General features: G+C 47.4%; 1 protein-coding gene across 2 annotated transcripts in view; it reads left to right on the forward strand.

Moving 5' to 3' along the window:
- The window catches only part of FRMPD1 (FERM and PDZ domain containing 1), a 1,188,014-nt gene that overhangs the window by 958,030 nt on the left and 210,870 nt on the right, over window positions 1-19,114 (forward strand). The window lies entirely within an intron of this gene.

A 19,114-nucleotide genomic window follows, 5' to 3' on the forward strand; every position in this document is an offset into this window, starting at 1 on the left:
TAACACCGCACGTTCCAGGTTCCTATCCGTATCGGGCCATAACGTATGACGGATAGTAGCACATAGGGCCTTGCCAGGCTGAGGGTTGGGGGGAAACAGTGGAGTGCCTGTAAAAGTATGTGTAGAGTCTGCACCTCCGTGCGAGCCAGCAGATCGGTCAGCGTGCCGTGTTACATAGGAGATGGCATAACAAACATTCAAACCATATATAATAAAAAAATACCAAAAGGGCGAGTGTGCAATAGGCAACCACCCAAACAAGAAGCGAAAGTAGTATACAGCCAACATCTGGGGGGGACTAGTACGCACAGCAATATACGATGCGTCAGTAGCTGGAGATTTGTCTCCAATAGCTACCCCTCTGCCCTGGCCAAGTGTGTGCATGATAGGGTTACTACCTCAATATCATAGTTAATATTCCCTTAGGGGCAGGGGTCGTAAGTTCACCCCGTCCAGGTGTCCCGGGGATTATCGAGTGGCGTAACCCCGGCATCCCACCCGCAGCTATAGCATCAGCACCACAATATAAGCCTGACAACTTAAGTCAGGGAATACAGTGCCCAATCCATTCGCAGGAGCCTTTATACTTGCGTGTCGGGGGACATCGTCCATTGCCGGATTGGCGGGAAACATGTGATAAAGGTAATAGAGAGTTTGAAGCTTAGACAATGTCATTGGAAGTCTGTGGTGTGATCTGGGGCTGATAGATCATCATCACTTGGCGCCCTTGCTGATCGGAGGTCGAATTGGTCTCTTCTTCGTGTGCCCCGCTGATGTCTGCCACGGCCTGTAGAGCCTGTTGCTGGCCGCTTAGGATCAGTTCCGGGGCTGGGTCAAAAGTATGAGGCTAGGGACTGGGGTTTCTTTCATCCCCTGCAGTGATGCCCCGAGCAAGCTTCGGGGGCAACTCCCTCCGGCCAGCAGAGGGGGCCTGTCCCCCGACGAGTTGTAAGTGTCCAGCCATTCTTCTGTCCCCTCCAAAGTTGTAAAGAAATGAGTTTTTCCATTCACGATCACTCTAAGCTTCGCCAGGAACAGCAGCGAGTACTTGAGATCACATTGTCGAAGTCTCCTTTTCACAGCCATGTACGAATAACACTGTCTCTGGACCTGCATCGTGTAGTCCGGAAAGAACATGATTCTGTGGTTGTCCACTTGCACCTCCTGTCGTTTTCTTGTTCCCTGGAGCACTGCATCTCTGTCTCTATAATTCAGCAGGCGAATTAAGAGTGGTCGCGGGTTAGAGCCCAATGGGGAGGCCTGGCAGGCACCTTGTGCACCCGTTCGACAACAAAGTATGGAGAGAGGGTTTCCCCGAGTTGTAGTGAGCAAAGCCATTGTTCAGTATAAGCCAACACATCTCTCCCCCTCCTTCCTCTTCCTGTGCCCCCTACATGACATGGGACTTCCGTGAGACCCTGAGAAGCAGGTATGGCACTACTGCAGTGTGGCGCGCGCTGGTATTGGAGAGCTCAGTGTGGTCGGCTCCTTGGATGTGGCACGGATAGGAGAAACTTCACCGCCTGTTCCTTCCAAGGACTCCCTCCCCTGAGCACGTTCCTCTCCAACCAGGTGTTCCGTGTGTTCGCAGGTCAGCGTCCCTCAATGGCTGCGTCGCACTGAGCGGCTGCTGCTTCTCATATGCGCCCCACAGTCCCGGGAAGTGAGCCTCCGGTGAAACAGGGCGAGGAGGATATGTAGGGCAGTGCGCCAGTGAATCCGCCGCTGTCGGTACAGGGGATCTCCTGCTGGGCGAAAGGACTGCGTGTTGGTGGGGTCTGCGCCTTGAGGATGAGCTATACCACTGTGCCTCTTCGCTGATTATCACTGTCTCCAGGTGGCCCTCCCACCACACCACCTGTACTCACTGTTCGTTTTATCACATCCTCGTATCCAGATGTTGTCTCTCTGCCTGCAGAAGCCGATAACACGTGCTGTATCCGATGCAGGGGAGGTATTCAGCAAGCGGCGTGTCAGATTCATAGGCCGCTTCTCAGTCCTGCACACTTGCACAGGAATCGCGTCGCCGGTGGGGAGAGCCACTTCATTAGCGCTGCTCCACCACAGAGATGTCCTCTGGTATCAAGGAAACACAGCCGCCATGCACACCGGCCACGGCAAAGACGGCTGTTGCATGTAGCACAGAGCTGTGCCACACGTCTGGGCCTAGGGGGTGAGCCAATCCCCGGCGTAGCGTGGCGTGTTGCGTCCAGGGCCATGGAAGCCTACTGAGCGGCTCCGGTGATGGGGAGGTGCGTCGTGGGTCCCCGCATCTTCCACTGCTTGCCGTGACACCCAAGCTTCGGATCTGCCCCCCAGGTACGCTTGGAGGTCAGCGAACCCTTCCGGATGACTGTCATTGAATCTATGCGGCCAGGAGCAGGAGCTTGCGACAGAGCTCTACTTGAGCACGTCTGACTCCATTGCTGGCTTAGCCACTCGTCGTCGAATTACTTTGCACTAATGATCACGATTTCTCTTGCTGTTCTTCTATGTTCTCCATACACTCAGATGGTGTTTAACTATTTTAGTCTGGTTGTGACAGATTAACCTATAATTCATAGATGAGAAGAAGGTTTTCCTTTTCCCCTAAGTAAGCCTGTCTTCCATGCCTGTTTATACATGGCTATGCCCCCCGCATTTGCTCCTTACCTGTCCCATAGAACACCACCACCTGCACGAGAAGAGAAGAGAAGGGGAGCGGAGGGGAGAGGAGGCGAGAGGAGGGGAGGGGAGAGGAGAGGAGAGGAGAGGAGAGGAGAGGGAAGAAGACTGTGGACGAGAAAGACTACAACAAGGAGTAATGAAGATTACGAGTAAGTAACTGAGAAATTGCCTCTACTTCCATTTTCCTCATCAAAGGCAGTACATAATGAGGATGTAACAAAGCCCGACCACCATAAGACACACCAAACACACTCAGTCCTGGATGCAGTGCCAACATTCAATTTAATAGAAGCATGCTAAAGAGAACTAGCGTTCAAGATTTAAACAGCAAAATGGACACTTCAAGACACCCAGCCGGGAATGTAGTACGAAAGTAAGGGACTATGCCCAAGTGCCAGCCCTACAGATTTGGAGAGGAACACCATCAACCTCAGCCCTAAATGCAATTATACCTCTAGTAGATCCACCTTGAATCACCAGGGAGCCTCCATTGCAATATAGGCATGTGAAATAAAAAGCTGAACCTAGAGACTTAAACTAGCAGTTGGGATTTATTTTCCTTGCTTGGAGCCCCAAAAGACACAAAGAATCAAATGAGTGAAAACTATTTGCCTACTCGACATAGATTGACAGAGCCCTATCAACTTCCAAGAAGTGAAGACCCCCTTCTCTCCCTGGCTGAAAGACAGGCAGAAACACTTCCTTAGACATATGGAAATGGGAGGGCAGCATAAGAATGAAACTTAGACCAGATCGTTAGAAAGCACCTTGTCTGGGTGAAACCAAAAGAGGCTGTGATTACCAAGGAGCTAAGCTCACCTAATCTGCTGCCCATTTTGATAGCAAAAGAAAGGCAACATTTGTCAAGAAAGACAGTGGGTTGATGGAAGAACCCTATACCCCTTGTAAAACAGTTGGAAGAATCACGGAGGAAGGTCAGAGTGCTCCACAGTTTTCTTATTCCAAAACCCACAAGCAGGGCCGCACTGGCCTTTTATTCCAGTGGGTATTTCCCCTATAGGCTGGAGCCATTTTGAAAGCCCAGAGATCCTGCTGGTGCCCCTTAAGCTTATCCCAGCTCCTAAAGATTCATTGCAGCAGACACAAGTGGCTTCAAGAGAGAGAAAGAAAAATAGGCATAGAGGGGGAGAGGGATGGACAGAGAGAGAGGGATTAGAGAGGGAGAAAGAGAGAGACAATGGATGAATGGAAAGAGAGTGATTGTATTAGGGAAGGAAGGGAGTAGAGCTGGCTTAAGCATTTTTGCTTAGGCCACTTTTGGCTCCCCAGTCCATCCCTGTCCCCAAGGAGCCATGCTGTCAAGGGAACTACCTCTGACTAGGGATCTGAGAATTTCAGAATTCCTCATATATGCGCTGCCAGATTGGGAACAGAAACCAGCCCTAGCAATTCCACTCGACCGGCCCAAGGAGAGGACGGGGTGCCTCTTGTCAAGCACCGCTGCCACTTTTGTTACAGGGGCCACTGCTGCAAAACAGGCCTTCAGTAACAAAACCAGCCACCATGGGTCAAAAACCGGACCCCACCCTGCCCACGGGGGAAACTCCCAGTGCCCACTACGGCATATACGGCCCATTGAACACCTAAGGTGGAGGATAGCACACTTACAAGAATCTGTCCTAAAGAAGGTCCAGTGAGCAAGAGACAACAGGTTCTGGGATTCAGACCACCACTCTTCTGACAACATGCTTACAAATTAACTCAATGGTACAAATAGTTTGCAACAGTAGAGGGATGATGGTATTCCTGAATAACCAAGGCCACCATCCTCGAGCCCCTCTGTAATCGAAGACCTATCCATTTACCCTTCTAGCCTTGAGGTGAAGCCAGGTGAGGACCTGAGGGGGAAGTGGAAGAAAAGTGGATCACGGGTGAATAGGAGGGATGATGAACTGGAAGGACAGATTGCCAGAAGAAGTATGGAAGGAACCAAGGTGATGGGACCAAAATGAGCAACCAAAATCATTGCTGCTGCTGCCTCCTGAATCTTCCATTGAATCCTCAGGTGGAGAGAAATGGTTATAAATGCATATTGGAGCTTGTTGGGCAACTCATAGAAAGGGCACACCCCATGTCTTCTAGCCCCCAACCGTAAAGCAAAACTGAGGAGCATTTCAATTGAAGTAAACAGTTTAGCCAGGAAAGGCCTAACTGTTCAATTGGAAGGATTCCTTGACAGATGTAAGGACAAAGGTATGTTTGGCCACATAGTTTATCTTTCCTCACTAGGACTGTCTTGCACTGAGGGAAGAAAGCAACCCCTTGAATAACTTGAGGGATTCCAGAAAGCTCCCTCCAATTGAAATAATGATTTTCTTCGAGTGGACGCATCACAACTGCAACTCCTGATCCTTTAAGGTTGCTCCCCACCTCCAATGGTTTACATCTGTGTTAAGCACCACCGGAGTTGGAGTGTTTATAGCAATTTTCCCTAGACATGTTCTGGAATCAGCCATGAGGAAATGGCACAAGATACCACAGAGGTCATAGGGTTAAGGCCTTAAAATGTGCAGCTCTGGACTCTAAAATCTGAAAAGGTTAATTTTCAGAGGTCTGATACAAAACAAGCCTATAGGAGCACTGCCATACTGATTGGCATTACCCTTGAAATCGTAATCACTCTCTTGTTGAGGTTAAAGGAAGGGACAATGGATTTCTCAAATAGGACTGAATACAAAAATATCTATTCTCTGGAAAAAGGACTGAGCCCGGGTCTGTCTGAAACTGAGCTTCAATGAACTGAAATTCATGATCTGGAAAGAGATGTGATGTTGTCTGGTTCTGTGGTAACCCCTTCTCGGTCAATCAACTGCACACCATCTGGATACTCAACTCTACCTGTAAAAAGGAATGAGAAAGGGTTAGCCACAGTGCAAGACAAGGCAGCACCTGATTCTGCTCCAAGTGTAAGGAAGCCATCACTGGAGCCAAGTCCTGGTGAACACTTGTGTTCCGTAGTTGAGTATAGGCTGAAGAACAATACTCTGGAATACAAGTGGCAACCTCCTACATCAAACTGAAGGAAACATTGATAGGTAGGATAAGTAGAGGCAGATCAATATGCATCCTTGAGACATAAGGTCACTGAAAAATCCCCAGGAGCCACAAAATATGAACAACCTTTCAGATCTAGTATCTGTTTTGTTTGGAAACCAGAAAGTGGATGGAATAGAACTTCTAATCGCTTTGATCTCATGAGGTAGGAACAATGTTCCATCAGTTTAGCAGAGTATAGAGATTCACTTCTGCAGATATTGATGTCCTTCATGAATCTGGGGAAGAGGCCTGATACTTAAAGGGGTTCCTCTGGATAAAGATGGGGCGCTAAAAAAAAGTTTTTCAGTGTCCAGAACCCAGTAATCTCGTACAAAAGAGATATAAGCTTCATTAAACAATTGGAGCAGGCCTGAGACAGGCACTGAATGGAATAGTTGGTCTTTTGGAGGCTGACACTGTACAGACTATATTACGCTTATGTCAAGATAACTTATAAGAAAGCTTTTAGAAATAATTAAGATCATTAAATAGATTTGTTTTTACTCTGATGAAACAGAGAGTGACCGTACATTGGTTTGGATGCCAAAATTGCCTTAACAATAAGGTGTGTTTTATTTTTTACGGAACAGTTTCAAATAGAAAATAACACAGAAGGGAAAAACCTCTTTGCTTTCTGGCATTGAAAACCAGGCCATTGTCACATCCTCCAAGTTTCCCAAGTCCATGTAGTAGTGCTGAAAACATTATCAGAGTGAGGGTGCTGCCATCAATGTTACTTCACTGAACCTTATAGAGATTGGGAAAAAGTGTCACAGATAAAATAAGTTTAGCAAATGATCCACGCCTATTCGGCAAGAGATTTGTAAGTTTGTAGTATGTAGCGGGTGGTGCATTTTGGAGCACATTGTTGCAAATATATTGCTAAAGCATGGTGTGGTAGTGCACTGTCATTTACAAACAGTACATTCTTTATTAAAATTGCCAAAAAGGGGCCTGGGTGAGATGGCGGAGCAGTGAGACTCTCCTTACCATCGCTCCTGACTGCCATCTGTGTTGCAGACGTTAGTCTGTGCCCATCCGATGTTCTGATGCATCGTGCTTGACCTGGGAGGTGGCTGGGTGGTAGGTGCACTTCCCCCTTAGTACCAAGATGCAGTCAGGAGATTGACCGAAAAAAGGCAGTGGCATTGGGGGACTGCGGCCTGTATCTTGATGCCCGGGCCTGGTTGCAGGGGCACCGGCGTGATGTGATGTGCTGCCCATCTAGAAAGCGATGAGGGGAGGCGGGATGACCCCGTCTCTGGTGGGATCCAAGCAGTGCATGCCATTGCATTCACTGAGGCCCGCTGCTCACCGGGCATGCTGCACCGGGGCTGCCGAAGCTGGTAAGGGTGGAGTCCAGGCCCTCACCTTGGGAAGGAATCGGCTCCCACAGGTGATTATAGCGTGGCCTGGCTGGCTCCGATCCTATTGTGCATGAGTGGAAGAGACTTCCATGCCCAACAAGAGACCAAACTGAGGTCAGTGACAAATGGAGGGTAGGTAGGCACAAGCCTTTGAGGAGGGCCTAGCCTTTAAGGAGGGCCTGGTGAGGAGATCCTGATCCCTCATGTTTGCCCCCTTGGTGGAGGATTAGTCGTGGGGACACTGGACTCGACTCTCACGTCACTCGCTGGGTAGGGCTCAGCGCCCACTGCCACATCATGGCCCACAACCCCCACTGACAGGGAGCCTGAGGGACAGACTGAGTGAGTGTGGAGAGCCAGAGGTAGGCACACACTCCCTCTTTCATGCCCCACAAGAGAAATCCAATGTTTCAAGGTGCCTTCCTAGGCTATCTGGAACGCCTCGGAGAGAGACAACATAAGGTGAAGAGCCCAACCTGGCGATGGTGCTTACAAAGACCAACCTCTTGGTTAGCCTATGCCCCTTCAAGGCATAGCTATGAGATAAATTGTGGCAAGTACTCACGAAAAGCCTCGACGGCCTACACTCTGACCTCAGCACCAAAATAGCATATCTCAGGGCAGACGTAGACACAGTGGGACAAAGGATAGTAGAGAAGGAAGCAGGCGTGGAGGCGCACGCCAAGACAGTGGAGAAATGCGTCACAGTGGAAGAACAGCTCAAGACCACAGTGGAGAAACTTAAAGACTTAGAAAACTGCTCCTAGCGTGAAAACCTCTGCATCAGGGGACTTACTGAAGAGGTGCTGGATGCCGAGCTGTAACTCTTTGTGGTGGGCATGCTCTCTTGACTGTTGTGTGACAAACCCCCTGAGATAACCGCAGAGGGGATACACTACCTGAGATAACCGCAGAGGGGATACACTACTCAGGCCCCCGAAATCTTCCCAACAGCAACACCCTTGGTTCGTGCTGATCAAGTTGCACTACTTAGAGGAGAGGAGAAAGTCCTTCAGCAGGCGAGGAAAGCAAGTGAAGTAAACTTTCAAAATTACTCCTGCACAATCTTCCAAGACATATCCCAGCTAACATTGCATAGACATGCAGCCCTGTGACCTTTACCACAAATCTACGGGAAGACGGGATACGGTCGGTACAGATGAACCTAACCCTATGGCCTCTCCTTTGAGCTAGTAGATAAATGCCATATCATCTCGGATCTGCACAAAGTCACCTGCTGCACCTCACAGTAAAGACGCTGGTCCGGGACCCTCACGTGGAATGGAAGGCGGGTGCCCTCGTGCACAATCATCAAGTAAAAACACTTCATCCAATGAATGCTTGAAACACCCGGCAGACATGATGTGAAGGTCTAGGGTTTTGAATTGATGGGGACTCGGAGCAGCCCGAAGAAAGGCAGGTGGAGGCTGATGTGGCCCGCACTGGGGAATCAAGAATGGCTTCTAGGTCCCCGACCCCAGGCTCTGCTGGTGGCTAGATGGGCCAGTGGGCTCCCATTTCAGGGACTTCCCAATAGCCTTGTGTACCTGCAGACCTTACAAAGACCTACCTTATGAGGATGTTACATACGGTATCATTCCTGAGTGATACTGTTGAGGATAACCATTGCTAGGCTCCTGTGGATGAATGCTGGGTAAGAGCCGGGGGATGTGGGGTAGTCCAGGACTACTGGGCACCTCCTACACTCTACAACCATCACAGATCCTGGGGGATGGCGAGGCCCCCTGAGCTGGATTGAGACAAGTCTAGAGGTGAACCTAGTAGAGGTTGCATTAGTAGGATGGATACATATATCAAAAGCATTTTTTCTATTGGCCAAGAGGGAGATAGGGGAGGGAGTCCAATAATATGTTCCTGGTAGCCTGGCTATTTTGTAGCAAACCTGGTATTCTCTACAATGGGCTGGTCGTGAGGAGGTAAGGGGCCTCCTACTCCCTCATTGAGAGACACTGGGGACATGCGTAATATACTCCCACCAAATTGTTCATTTGGCCCGACATAACATAGGGCCTTTTGTTCTCTTGTTTTTGTTTAATTATAGTTTTCTGATCTGTTTGGGACTGGGGGTTTTGGGGGATATATGGTAAGGAACCAACACTGCGTCCATTTGGCCTAATTGCTCTACTGATCATTAGACCAACACGCACCAATCATTTAATCACATACATACACCCATGATCCAACTCATCTCCTTCAACATATAGGGCCCTAATTCACCTAATAAACAAGGGACAGTCTGGCGAGCACTTCAAGACTGTAACCCAGAAATTATCTGCCTCCAGGGTCCAGGGGAAGATAAAGCACACAGCGTATCCGACGAGCTATCACTCCTCAGCCCGAACCAAACAGAAAGGGGTGGCCATATACTTTAGGCATGATCTCCCAGTCTCAATTGCATGCACATATTTAGACAAGGAGGGCACACATCCTATTCTGGTTGGGACGTTTCATGACATGTATCTCTCAGTAGCCACAGTTTACGTCTCCAATACCGCTCATTATGCTTTCTTAGTTTACTTACTAGAGAGGTTGGCAGTGGTGGCCAAGGGGGAAATCATATTGGCCAGGGACCAAAATAGGGTTTGGAACATACATTGCGACAGGGACAGGCAGTGGCGGCTGCTACCTGGAAGAAACAATGGGGCGGGGTAGGGGGAGAGACAGGGGGAATAGGGTAAAAAAAAAAACGTACCTCCCAGTCGGCTGGCTGGCCAGCTGCCGCCACCTCTCCTGTGTCCTCTTCCTGGCTTCTTGGGGGAAACAGGAAGCACCAGGGCTCCCACACTCCCTACAACCAATCACAATGCTGTTATTACACTGTGTAAAGCAGTGGGGCGATGCTTAGCAGAGGAGCCACCACTGGGAACAGGGGCAACTGCACCCAGGCAGGTGCCTTCTCCAAGCAACTGAGAAACACCATGGGAGACTTGGCCTAGGAAATGCCTGGTGGGTGCTCAATCCAGTTAATAGAGTCTACATTTTCAACTCTCATGTGCACTGCACCCACCCACGAATAGACTATATCTTACTGAGAGATTATCTTATGGGACGAACCAAGCTGCAGATATTTGCCTGATTCTGGTCTCCAACCACACTCCTGTCATGATTCAACTAGATACAGGAAAGAAGAGACAGCAGGGAAACTAGAAATTGCATCCACCTCTACTGAGGGACCAGTCACTAAAAAGGAGATAGGACAATGAATAGAGAATTATTTTGAACACAATGAGGGTGGAGAGGTACCTATTCTGGGATATGGGATGTATTTAAGGCTCTGGTTTGGGAGCATATCATAGCAGTGGCTGCTGAACAGAAGTGATTGTGGAAGCTCGAAATACAAAGACTTGAAAATGAGATCCGAGAGCTTGAACGGGAATGGCAAAACCGGGTCATGAGAGCACTTGCGACAGCAGCTGTCAGTACTACACCAACAGAGCGGAGCTCACTCTGCTTCACTTTAAAATTAGATAATTAGATCCTATGTGGCTGGGGACAAAGTAGGCACACCCTTAGCAAGAGGCCTAAGAGACAATCGTAAGAAAGACTATGTGAAGAAAATAGTGTCTCATGAGAAAGTTGAAGAATTTCGTGATTTTTATGTTTAGAGGGATCTGTTCATCCCCAGGAGACAAGGAGGTCTTTTTGGAGTCAAGTGACCTAGCTTCGCTTACAGCTGCCCAGAGAAACTCATTAGAGGTGCACCTGACCATCATGGCCCTTAAAACGAATAAGACTCCAGGACCTGGTGGCCTTACTGCACAATGATGTTCGGTATTGTGCCTCCTACTGACCTATAGTGCTACTAGACATTGAATCCCAATTATACAAAAAATCCTTGCAGAATGCTCTAGCTCACTCTGACCAAAGCGGCTTCATTCAGGGTCTTAGGCTCATGACAACATTAGAACAGCTATCCACCTGATGAAGAAGACCTCCCTTAAAAAGATCCTAGCAATTTTGTTATCCCTAGCCGCTAAGAAGGCCTGTGATCGGTTGGACTGGACCTTCCTGCATCTTAAACTGCAGAGAATGGGCTTCAGCCCAAAGTTCCTAAAGATGATATTATCCAACTACAGTAATCTTTTGCTAGAGTTGCCCTTAACGGCTACCTTTTAAAACCATTCAGACTGATTCAGGGCACCAGACAGGGGTGTCCCCTCTCACCATACCTGTTTGCTACATTTATAGAGCCCCTGGCATTTCTAATTAGGTAGATTACTCTAGTGACGGGAATCTGATTTGGTTCGAGGTAATACAAAATTTTCCTTTATGAGGACAATGTTCTTTTGACTGTTGGCTTGCCTGCTGCCTCAATTACAGCAGTAGTGCAACTCTTAGAAGCCTTTGAGAGGGTCTCTGGTTACAAGGTTAACTATGATAAATCTGAACTTCTTAGTGTGACTTTTCCTCTGGAGGAAACGGCCGTGCTGACTCCCTGCTTTCACTTTCAGTGGGCTGTGACCTCGATCCATTACCTTGGGGTTCACCTTACACGTTCCATCAAGGCCCTTTTTGCTGGCAATTACCAACCCCGCCTCACTGCTTTTACCAAAGATCCCCACACTTGGAGCACGTTGATGCTGTCATTGATGTGATTCAAATGAACGTGCTTCCACTACTGCTCTATCTCTTTCGGAGCCTCCCAATTTGGCTGGATCTCGCCTACTTGAAACATATTCAATGAAAGGTAATAGCGTTCATCTGGAAAGGAAAAGCACCTAGACTCCAGCAGATGCTGGTGGCCCAGCTGCGGGCAGCGGGAGGTTAGGCTGTCCCCTGTATACCGCACTACTATTCAGTGGCACAACTTAGGCTGGTGACAGAGTAGTCCTCTACGCTCTCAGAGACAAACTGTCAACAGTTGGATCACACTATAGTCCAGAGGCCACTCTAGGATCTGTTCTGACTAGAGAGGTTCTATAGGCCAACCAATGCATACATCAGCATGCCAGTGGCCACAACATGAAAAACGTGGGATAAATACGTGGAGGCAAAGGGCAGGTGACATACCCCTCCCCGTATATCCCAATTGATTACAATCCAGGTTACACATCGGCTATGGAAGGTTACACATTCCTTCAATATAGGGACGGGGGGTGCACAATGATTGTAAATATGTATATGGCCTTGGCCCCAAAGTAATTCTAACAATGCAGAGATGATTATGGACTGTCAGATACCGAGCACTTACAATATGCCCTACTCTGAAATTCGATGACCCAGCCCCACCCTCCATGCATGGGCCGCCAGAGCCAAAACTCCATTTGAACAATAATTTGGAGAATTATTGGCACAGGAGACACCATCTCAACATTTTATAGACTACTCAATGCACATGACATCCCACCCTCATGGCAGCATAATAAAGAGTGGGAACGTGCTCTAGGGGTACAGGTGACACCAAAGCGACGGGGCAGACCACACAGAGCCATACTCTCTTCGTCTATCTCATCCCTGTGGCAGGAGATACATTACAAACTGTGGTTCGGTTGGCAATACACCTCCATAAACTACACTACATGTACTACAACGTTTCTCCTTGATGTTGGAGAGGATGCCGAACATTAGGTGAGTCGCTTCACATCTGATTGGAATACCAAACTATTCACCCATTCTAGGATGAGGTATTCGAGCTGCTTTGCAAGGTCCCTACATTTCTGCCCCCAGCGACTCCTGACATTACGCTCCTGGGTTTACAACCACTTAATTCATTGCTGCGATGAATGAGATTTGTGCCTGCAGCGCCTGGGAGCATTGCATGTTGTCCATAAATTGGCACCAGCAGTTATGGGTCATGCTAGCAATGAACGACTACTTAGCGATATACAGGGGACACATCTGGCTTTTGAAGCTAAATGGCGTCCACTAGTACAACATTTAAGGTGTGGACCACCAAGCTTAGCTCTTTCCCCAAGGTGAACAAGCAGAGGGGCAAGCTCTTTCTCATTATAATAACAGAGTGTCTCAGGGAACGATTGAAGTACGGTACCTAGCATCAGAGAATGATATATATAACACCCATATATGTCTATCAATGGATATGGGGTATACACTTTCACTTTTGAAGTTGTAGAGGGCAGAAGTTGGGGGAGAGGGGGATTTTACTGAAGTCTGACTAATAGAGATCCAATTGGCGGGGGTCCAACGTGTGATATGTCAAGTGTGCTTTCTGTAAACCTTCTTTAGCAAACCTCATGTGCTGTTTGCTGGACTCTTTTTCTTTTTGACTTTGTGATTCTGCCTTGTAACACACAACCCTTTTAAAAAACTTAATGAAAATGTTTGAAAAGAAATTGCCAAAAGCATAGTTTTATTTTAGTTTGATAAAACTTTAAAGCTCAAAAACAATAATATGTGGAAATCGGGTCTCAGCAAATATTTTCCATTTGTGAGAAATTGGGTTATTTGTTGAGAGGGTGTGAGCCCTTCTATAGCAACATCTACAATATTTTCAGGGTGAAACACATAATTTCACTAAGTTGACCTGTACTTAACCCTCAAAGTAAGTAATCAGGCTTAAGTCAGATGCAATGTGTAAAGTATTTATGCAACACTAAAACAGTAATAAAGTGAAAACACAACATAAGAAAAATCCCACACCAACTCAGAAAAAGAGTACAATTTAATACATTATTTGACACCAAAACGCCAAAAATTCAATGTGTAGAACCAGAGATATGCAGTTTTAAAAGTATAAGCTAAGTATTGCACCTAAAAGCATAAAGCACCACTCGGGGCTATCTGGTCATGCAAGAAGGCTGGGCATCAAGGATGGTCGTAACTGTAGCACGAAGATCCTGTCAGACATCGCGGACAGTCGTTGCTGGAGATTCACGTTGATGGTCACCCCGAGCTGTCAATGCAGTAGCGAAGTGCAGATTTAGCATTGAAGGTCATCGCTGGTGGTCGCTGTAGTGTGAAGACTTGGTTTACTGGAGCTTTGCATAGGTAGTCGGTGCAGATGGCAAGACCTTGGCACAAATAGGCCCATTCACGGTTGTGAAGGACCCCAAACTTTAGTATTTCTTCCTTTCTTCAGGGAAGAGCTCAACAGAATACCACACCAAGCATCCAGGACCGGAAGAGCACCTCTTGGGGATCAGGAACTCCCTCCAGCTGAGGCCATCAGGGCTCAAACAGTTCCAGTTGCAGGTCTTGTTGCTCGTCAGCTGGGCGGATGCAGAGACGCCTCTGGAGCTTGTTATGTCCCTTTAATTCAAAACAGGAGGTCACTCAGCTGACTCTTGCTATCAGTTTAACCTGAGAGGAAGGGTGTAGTTCACATATTCCTTCTCAGCAAGCAGGGCAGGCCTGAAGCACCAGGACAGCAGGGTGCCCTTCATCTGCAGTATCTACAGGACCAGGAGTGGGTCTGAGGGTCCCCTTTTTATACATGGGGCCCACCTTGAAGTGGGAGAAGCTTTTGGAGCTTCTCCCTACAGAAGTGTCTGGAATTTTCTCCCTCCCTGCCTGGTCCCAGTCTGCCTGGGGACACAGCAAGTTAGTTTGAAGTCCTTTGTGTGTGAGCTGAGCCAGTGCCTATGAAGTGCAAATGTGGTATGTAACTGTTCCGCCCTCCCCATCCTGCAAGAGATGGCCCGTCCTGCCAACACCCAGACTCTCTATTGTAATGCTGTGTGGGAGGAATACACAAATGCCAACTGCCAACTACACCCAGTCATGTGACCTAGGAACAGGCTGCAAGGCCCAAGTGGTTAGGACAAGAAAATGCTGCCTTTCTAAAAGTAGCATTTTCAGAATTGGGAGTTCAAATCCGACTTTATCATTAAAGAGTGCTTAAATTACAATTCCACAGACTCCAAAAATGAAATTCCTACCAGTTCACAAACAAAAGTTATCACTTATTGCTAATGATATGCTATTTTTCCTTACAGACCTGTCATCTTCCGGCCCACGGATCTTACAGATCATGAACACTTTTGCCGAATCATCTGGGTTCTATATAAATATGGGAAAGTCAGTGGTCTTCCCCCTTGGTGATGTTTCCGGTGATCTGGCGTGGGTGTCGGGCCTGATGCGGGCTTCCCAGGGCTTCTAATATTTGGGAGTTTTTTATCGTCCTATCTTCCCTCATCCGCCCACCTCGTGGTCCCATAATATTGGTCCACTTCTGCATCGCCTTCAAGAAGAGGTGGAGGTGTGGTCCTGCTGCTGTTATTGTTGCTGGACAGCTCAGCCTTTTTCAAAATGGTGACCTTACAGTGATTACTATATCACCTCCAGAACTTCCCCTATGATATCAAGCCCTCTTGGTTTCGCCAGATAAACACTGTTCTCATCTAGTTTTATGGAGAGGGGTGCTGTCCTGTTGCCAATCCACCTACGGTGGGGGCATTGCAGCTGCTGGTGTGCAATCATATTATAATGCTTCTCTCCTGCTAATTATAAACCTTTGGTGGTATGGTAGTCATGATGATCTAGCGTACACAGTGAAGTGGTGGGCAATGGGAGATATATCGCTTCTGGACTTTCTGTACAGTGGTAAGGGGCTTGACGGTCTTTCCACTGTGACCCAAGTGGTCCTTCGAATATGGTGGCGGACTCTTAGACGGATGGGGTGGTGGGGAAGACTGACAGGAGAAACACCATTGTGGCAAGGGACTTTACTTCGGTGGGTAGCCACGTTGCCCGAGGTTCGAGGTTGGGATGTTATAGGGATATCCTCGCTGGGAGATGTGATGAAAGGCACAAGCTTGAAATCCTTCCAAGACCTATAAAAAGAATATCAGAGCCATCGCAGTCAGTTCTTTAGATATTTACAGTTCCGCCGCGCCATATCCCCATATATTTGTGATCTCACTGAACTGGCGGAGTTCAGCCCACTTGAGGGCAGGCTACTAATGGGTGATCTTGGCACATATAAAATCAAGCAAATATATCAAACCCTGGTTACACACAGCTCCACCGCATTATCTGCCTTCTGGGCTAAATGGCAGGGTGACATTGAAGATTTAGATGAGGTCGATTGAAAGGATGCTTTGGCGAACCCTCGTGGGCTGTCTCTTCCCGCCTCCGCCTGATTCAGTTCAAACACCTACACAGGGCTTTCTGGACTTGACATCTTTTATGGCAGATGGGGCTAATAGCTGATCCCCAGTGCTTACGCTGTGGCACAGAAGAGGGTCCCTTCCTTCACACTGTATGGGGTTGTGCCATTCTGAAGCGTTTTTTGGTGGGGGGAAATGTCCTATCAGGCCTAGATTCTTTCTTGGGAGACCCCCCTGGATCCCAAGTGGACCCTCCTCCACAGTACAGCGGCAATTGGGGGAAACTGGTAAAAACAACACTTATTGTTCTTGGGACTCACGTTGGCTAAGCGGGACATTGCCCAAAACTAGAAGGCGGTGATGCCGCCGCTATTGGGGGTCTGGAAGAAAATGTTGTATCATTACATGGGTATAGAGGTGGCAGTGTTCCGGGCAAGGGGATGCCCGCAAAAGCATACCAAGATATGGCAGAGATGTGCTGTTTCCAGAGGCAAAGTGTTGGCACTAGAACATCCTATCCAGGCTCAGTTGGACAGTGAGATATGGGGCAGAATCATAAGGATACACCTTATCTCTTTCTAATGTATTTGTCGCTGCACAGTCGGAAATGGGGCGGGCTGGGGGTTGTGTGGGACATGACTGTGCCTTGTTCTTGGGGGTTGATTTGGTACTTATTTCCAGCATCATTGAGGCCTTAGTGGACTGACTAAAAACAATAAAAAAATTATGAAAAAAAAGTTATCACTTATTAATGTAATAAGGTACCCAATGTTATCCTAAGTGAGAGGTAGGCCTTGCAATAGTGAAACACACATTTGAGAGTTCTTCATTATTAGGACATGTAAAACTTAAAAGTACATGTCCACTTTTTTAAATTCAACGCACCCTGATCCATGGCCTGTTGAGGGCGTACCCTAGGGGTGGCTTATACGTATTAAAAATTAAGGTTTAGGCCAGACAAAAGGTTTATTTTCCCAGGTTGAAATGGCAGTTTAACACTGCACACAATGGTAGGCTTGGGACATGTTTTAAAAGTGTATTAAAGTGGGTGGCACAATCAGTACTACAGGTCCCCACTGGCAGCATTTAATTTAAAGGCCCTGGCTACATGTACTACTTTAGTATGGACTTTTAAGTAAATTACATTTGGCAATTGGGTGTAAGCCAATTTTGCCATGTTCAAAGGAGAGGGCACAAGCATTTTAGCACTGATTAGCAGTGGTGAAGAACACAGAGTCTTAAAAGGCAACAACAAAGGGTTGAGAAGATAGGATGGGTCAGGTCAAAAAGTTTGGGGGTGAGCCTGCAAAAAGTTTGGGGATGAGCCTACAGAGAGTGCCTGACTTGGCACAGAATGGTGCCAAGTCCGGCACCATTAAAATATCACACTTCCGAATTACAAAAAAAAAAAGTGCTTCAGTTATGGTTTCTTGGCTGTTTATGTATTTTGAAAAATGTGTACAATTAATTTATAGGTACTTACATTTTGATGTGTGTTAGAATAAAATAACATCCTACAGCCTTTCCTTATACATCAGCAACACTGTCACACAATTAATTTACACAAAAGCCTCTCACTTTGCAGTCAGATAAAGAAAAGTAAATGCCAATTTCCACGTTACAAGAAAGCATCAATTTTTTCAGAAGACAGTCTGACAGTTAACCTCTCTATTTGAACGTACAGTTAAATTTGACAAGAAAAAAACTAAATTTACCAGAATCTTTATTGCTCATTCACCATTGGATCTCCAGCATGGTTATATTGGGGGTGCTGCAGCAAACTCATACCATTTCTTCCAGCAACTATGGATGAGTAGCTCAGTCAGTCCTCCAGGTGTTTTCTGTGCATTCTGAGAACTGTTGTCGTTACTTTATTATGGAGTCAACAGACCTATAAATTGCAGAACACAAAGAAAATACCTGGACTGGATAACTTAGTCATCCTTGGATTTGCAACTGCGAAGCTTAGGACCTCTGTATTATACAGGTTTTTTTGCGTGCCTCATTTATATTCAATTGGTCTTAGGTAGCACCTTCAGGCAGTGACTCTTGGGGCCTGATTACTAGTTTGGTATCGTGGCACCGGGTCCGCCTGGCGCTGCTCCGCCAAACCTGTGGTCAGGCCACCCGCTAGATTACAACAAATTCTTGTGTCTGGTTGGCTGGTTTTTTTTACGTTCCCACGGCGGAGCCCTGAAAATGGGCACTGCAATGGGAATGCCAAAAACAGTTCCTACACAGCATGGACTGTTAAGTCCATGCCGTGCAGGAACTGGGGTGCACACACACAGGGGGCACATATGTGCTTACATCCCAGGGCTCAGGGGCACCAGGGGGCCCTACTGTTTCCTCTCCACCACGGTTTTCACGTGATGGTTTTCATATTGCAGCCTCCTGACTGCTGCAACACTGCCAGGGAACGGTGGTTCTCTGGCGGGGTAATGGGCGGGTTGATGGGTGTCTGACCACCCTAATTGTAAAAGGGCGGACAGGAGACTGGCACTTCCACGCCCCCATGCAGTAGGTAATTGCCTACCTCACTGAATGACACACTCACTTGTCCTCAACCTCCCGTCCTGTGGCATTCTCCACGTGTGAAAGTTATAAAATAGTTTGGGCAAAGCCAATGAAACAGCACCAGAGCTTGAAGTAGGGAGTGCATATGCCTGCATCCTCTTTGTCGTTGTTAGCCTTTATTCTATTAGTCTGAGGGCCTCCTTCTGCGTGAAGTAAATCTGAAGGTGTGCGGCCATCGAGTGAATACCTAAGGCATCGTGTTAGAAATTAAGTCATTTACGTTATCTTTTGCAAGGTCCCTGAGGCCTTGTGCTATTGAGATTCCATCTGTATGTTAAAAGGTATTAAATAAATGTGTGTAACATTATTTTTGCATTTAGTGAAAAGTGGCATTGCTGCATTAAAATGTGGTAGGTAATGCCACTTTTCTGCATGGCATAGCCAAGCAAATACTAGTTGGGGCCAATTTCACATTAA

This window comes from Lissotriton helveticus, chromosome 2_1 (genome assembly GCF_964261635.1).
Source record: "Lissotriton helveticus chromosome 2_1, aLisHel1.1, whole genome shotgun sequence".
NCBI lineage: Eukaryota > Metazoa > Chordata > Amphibia > Caudata > Salamandridae > Lissotriton > Lissotriton helveticus.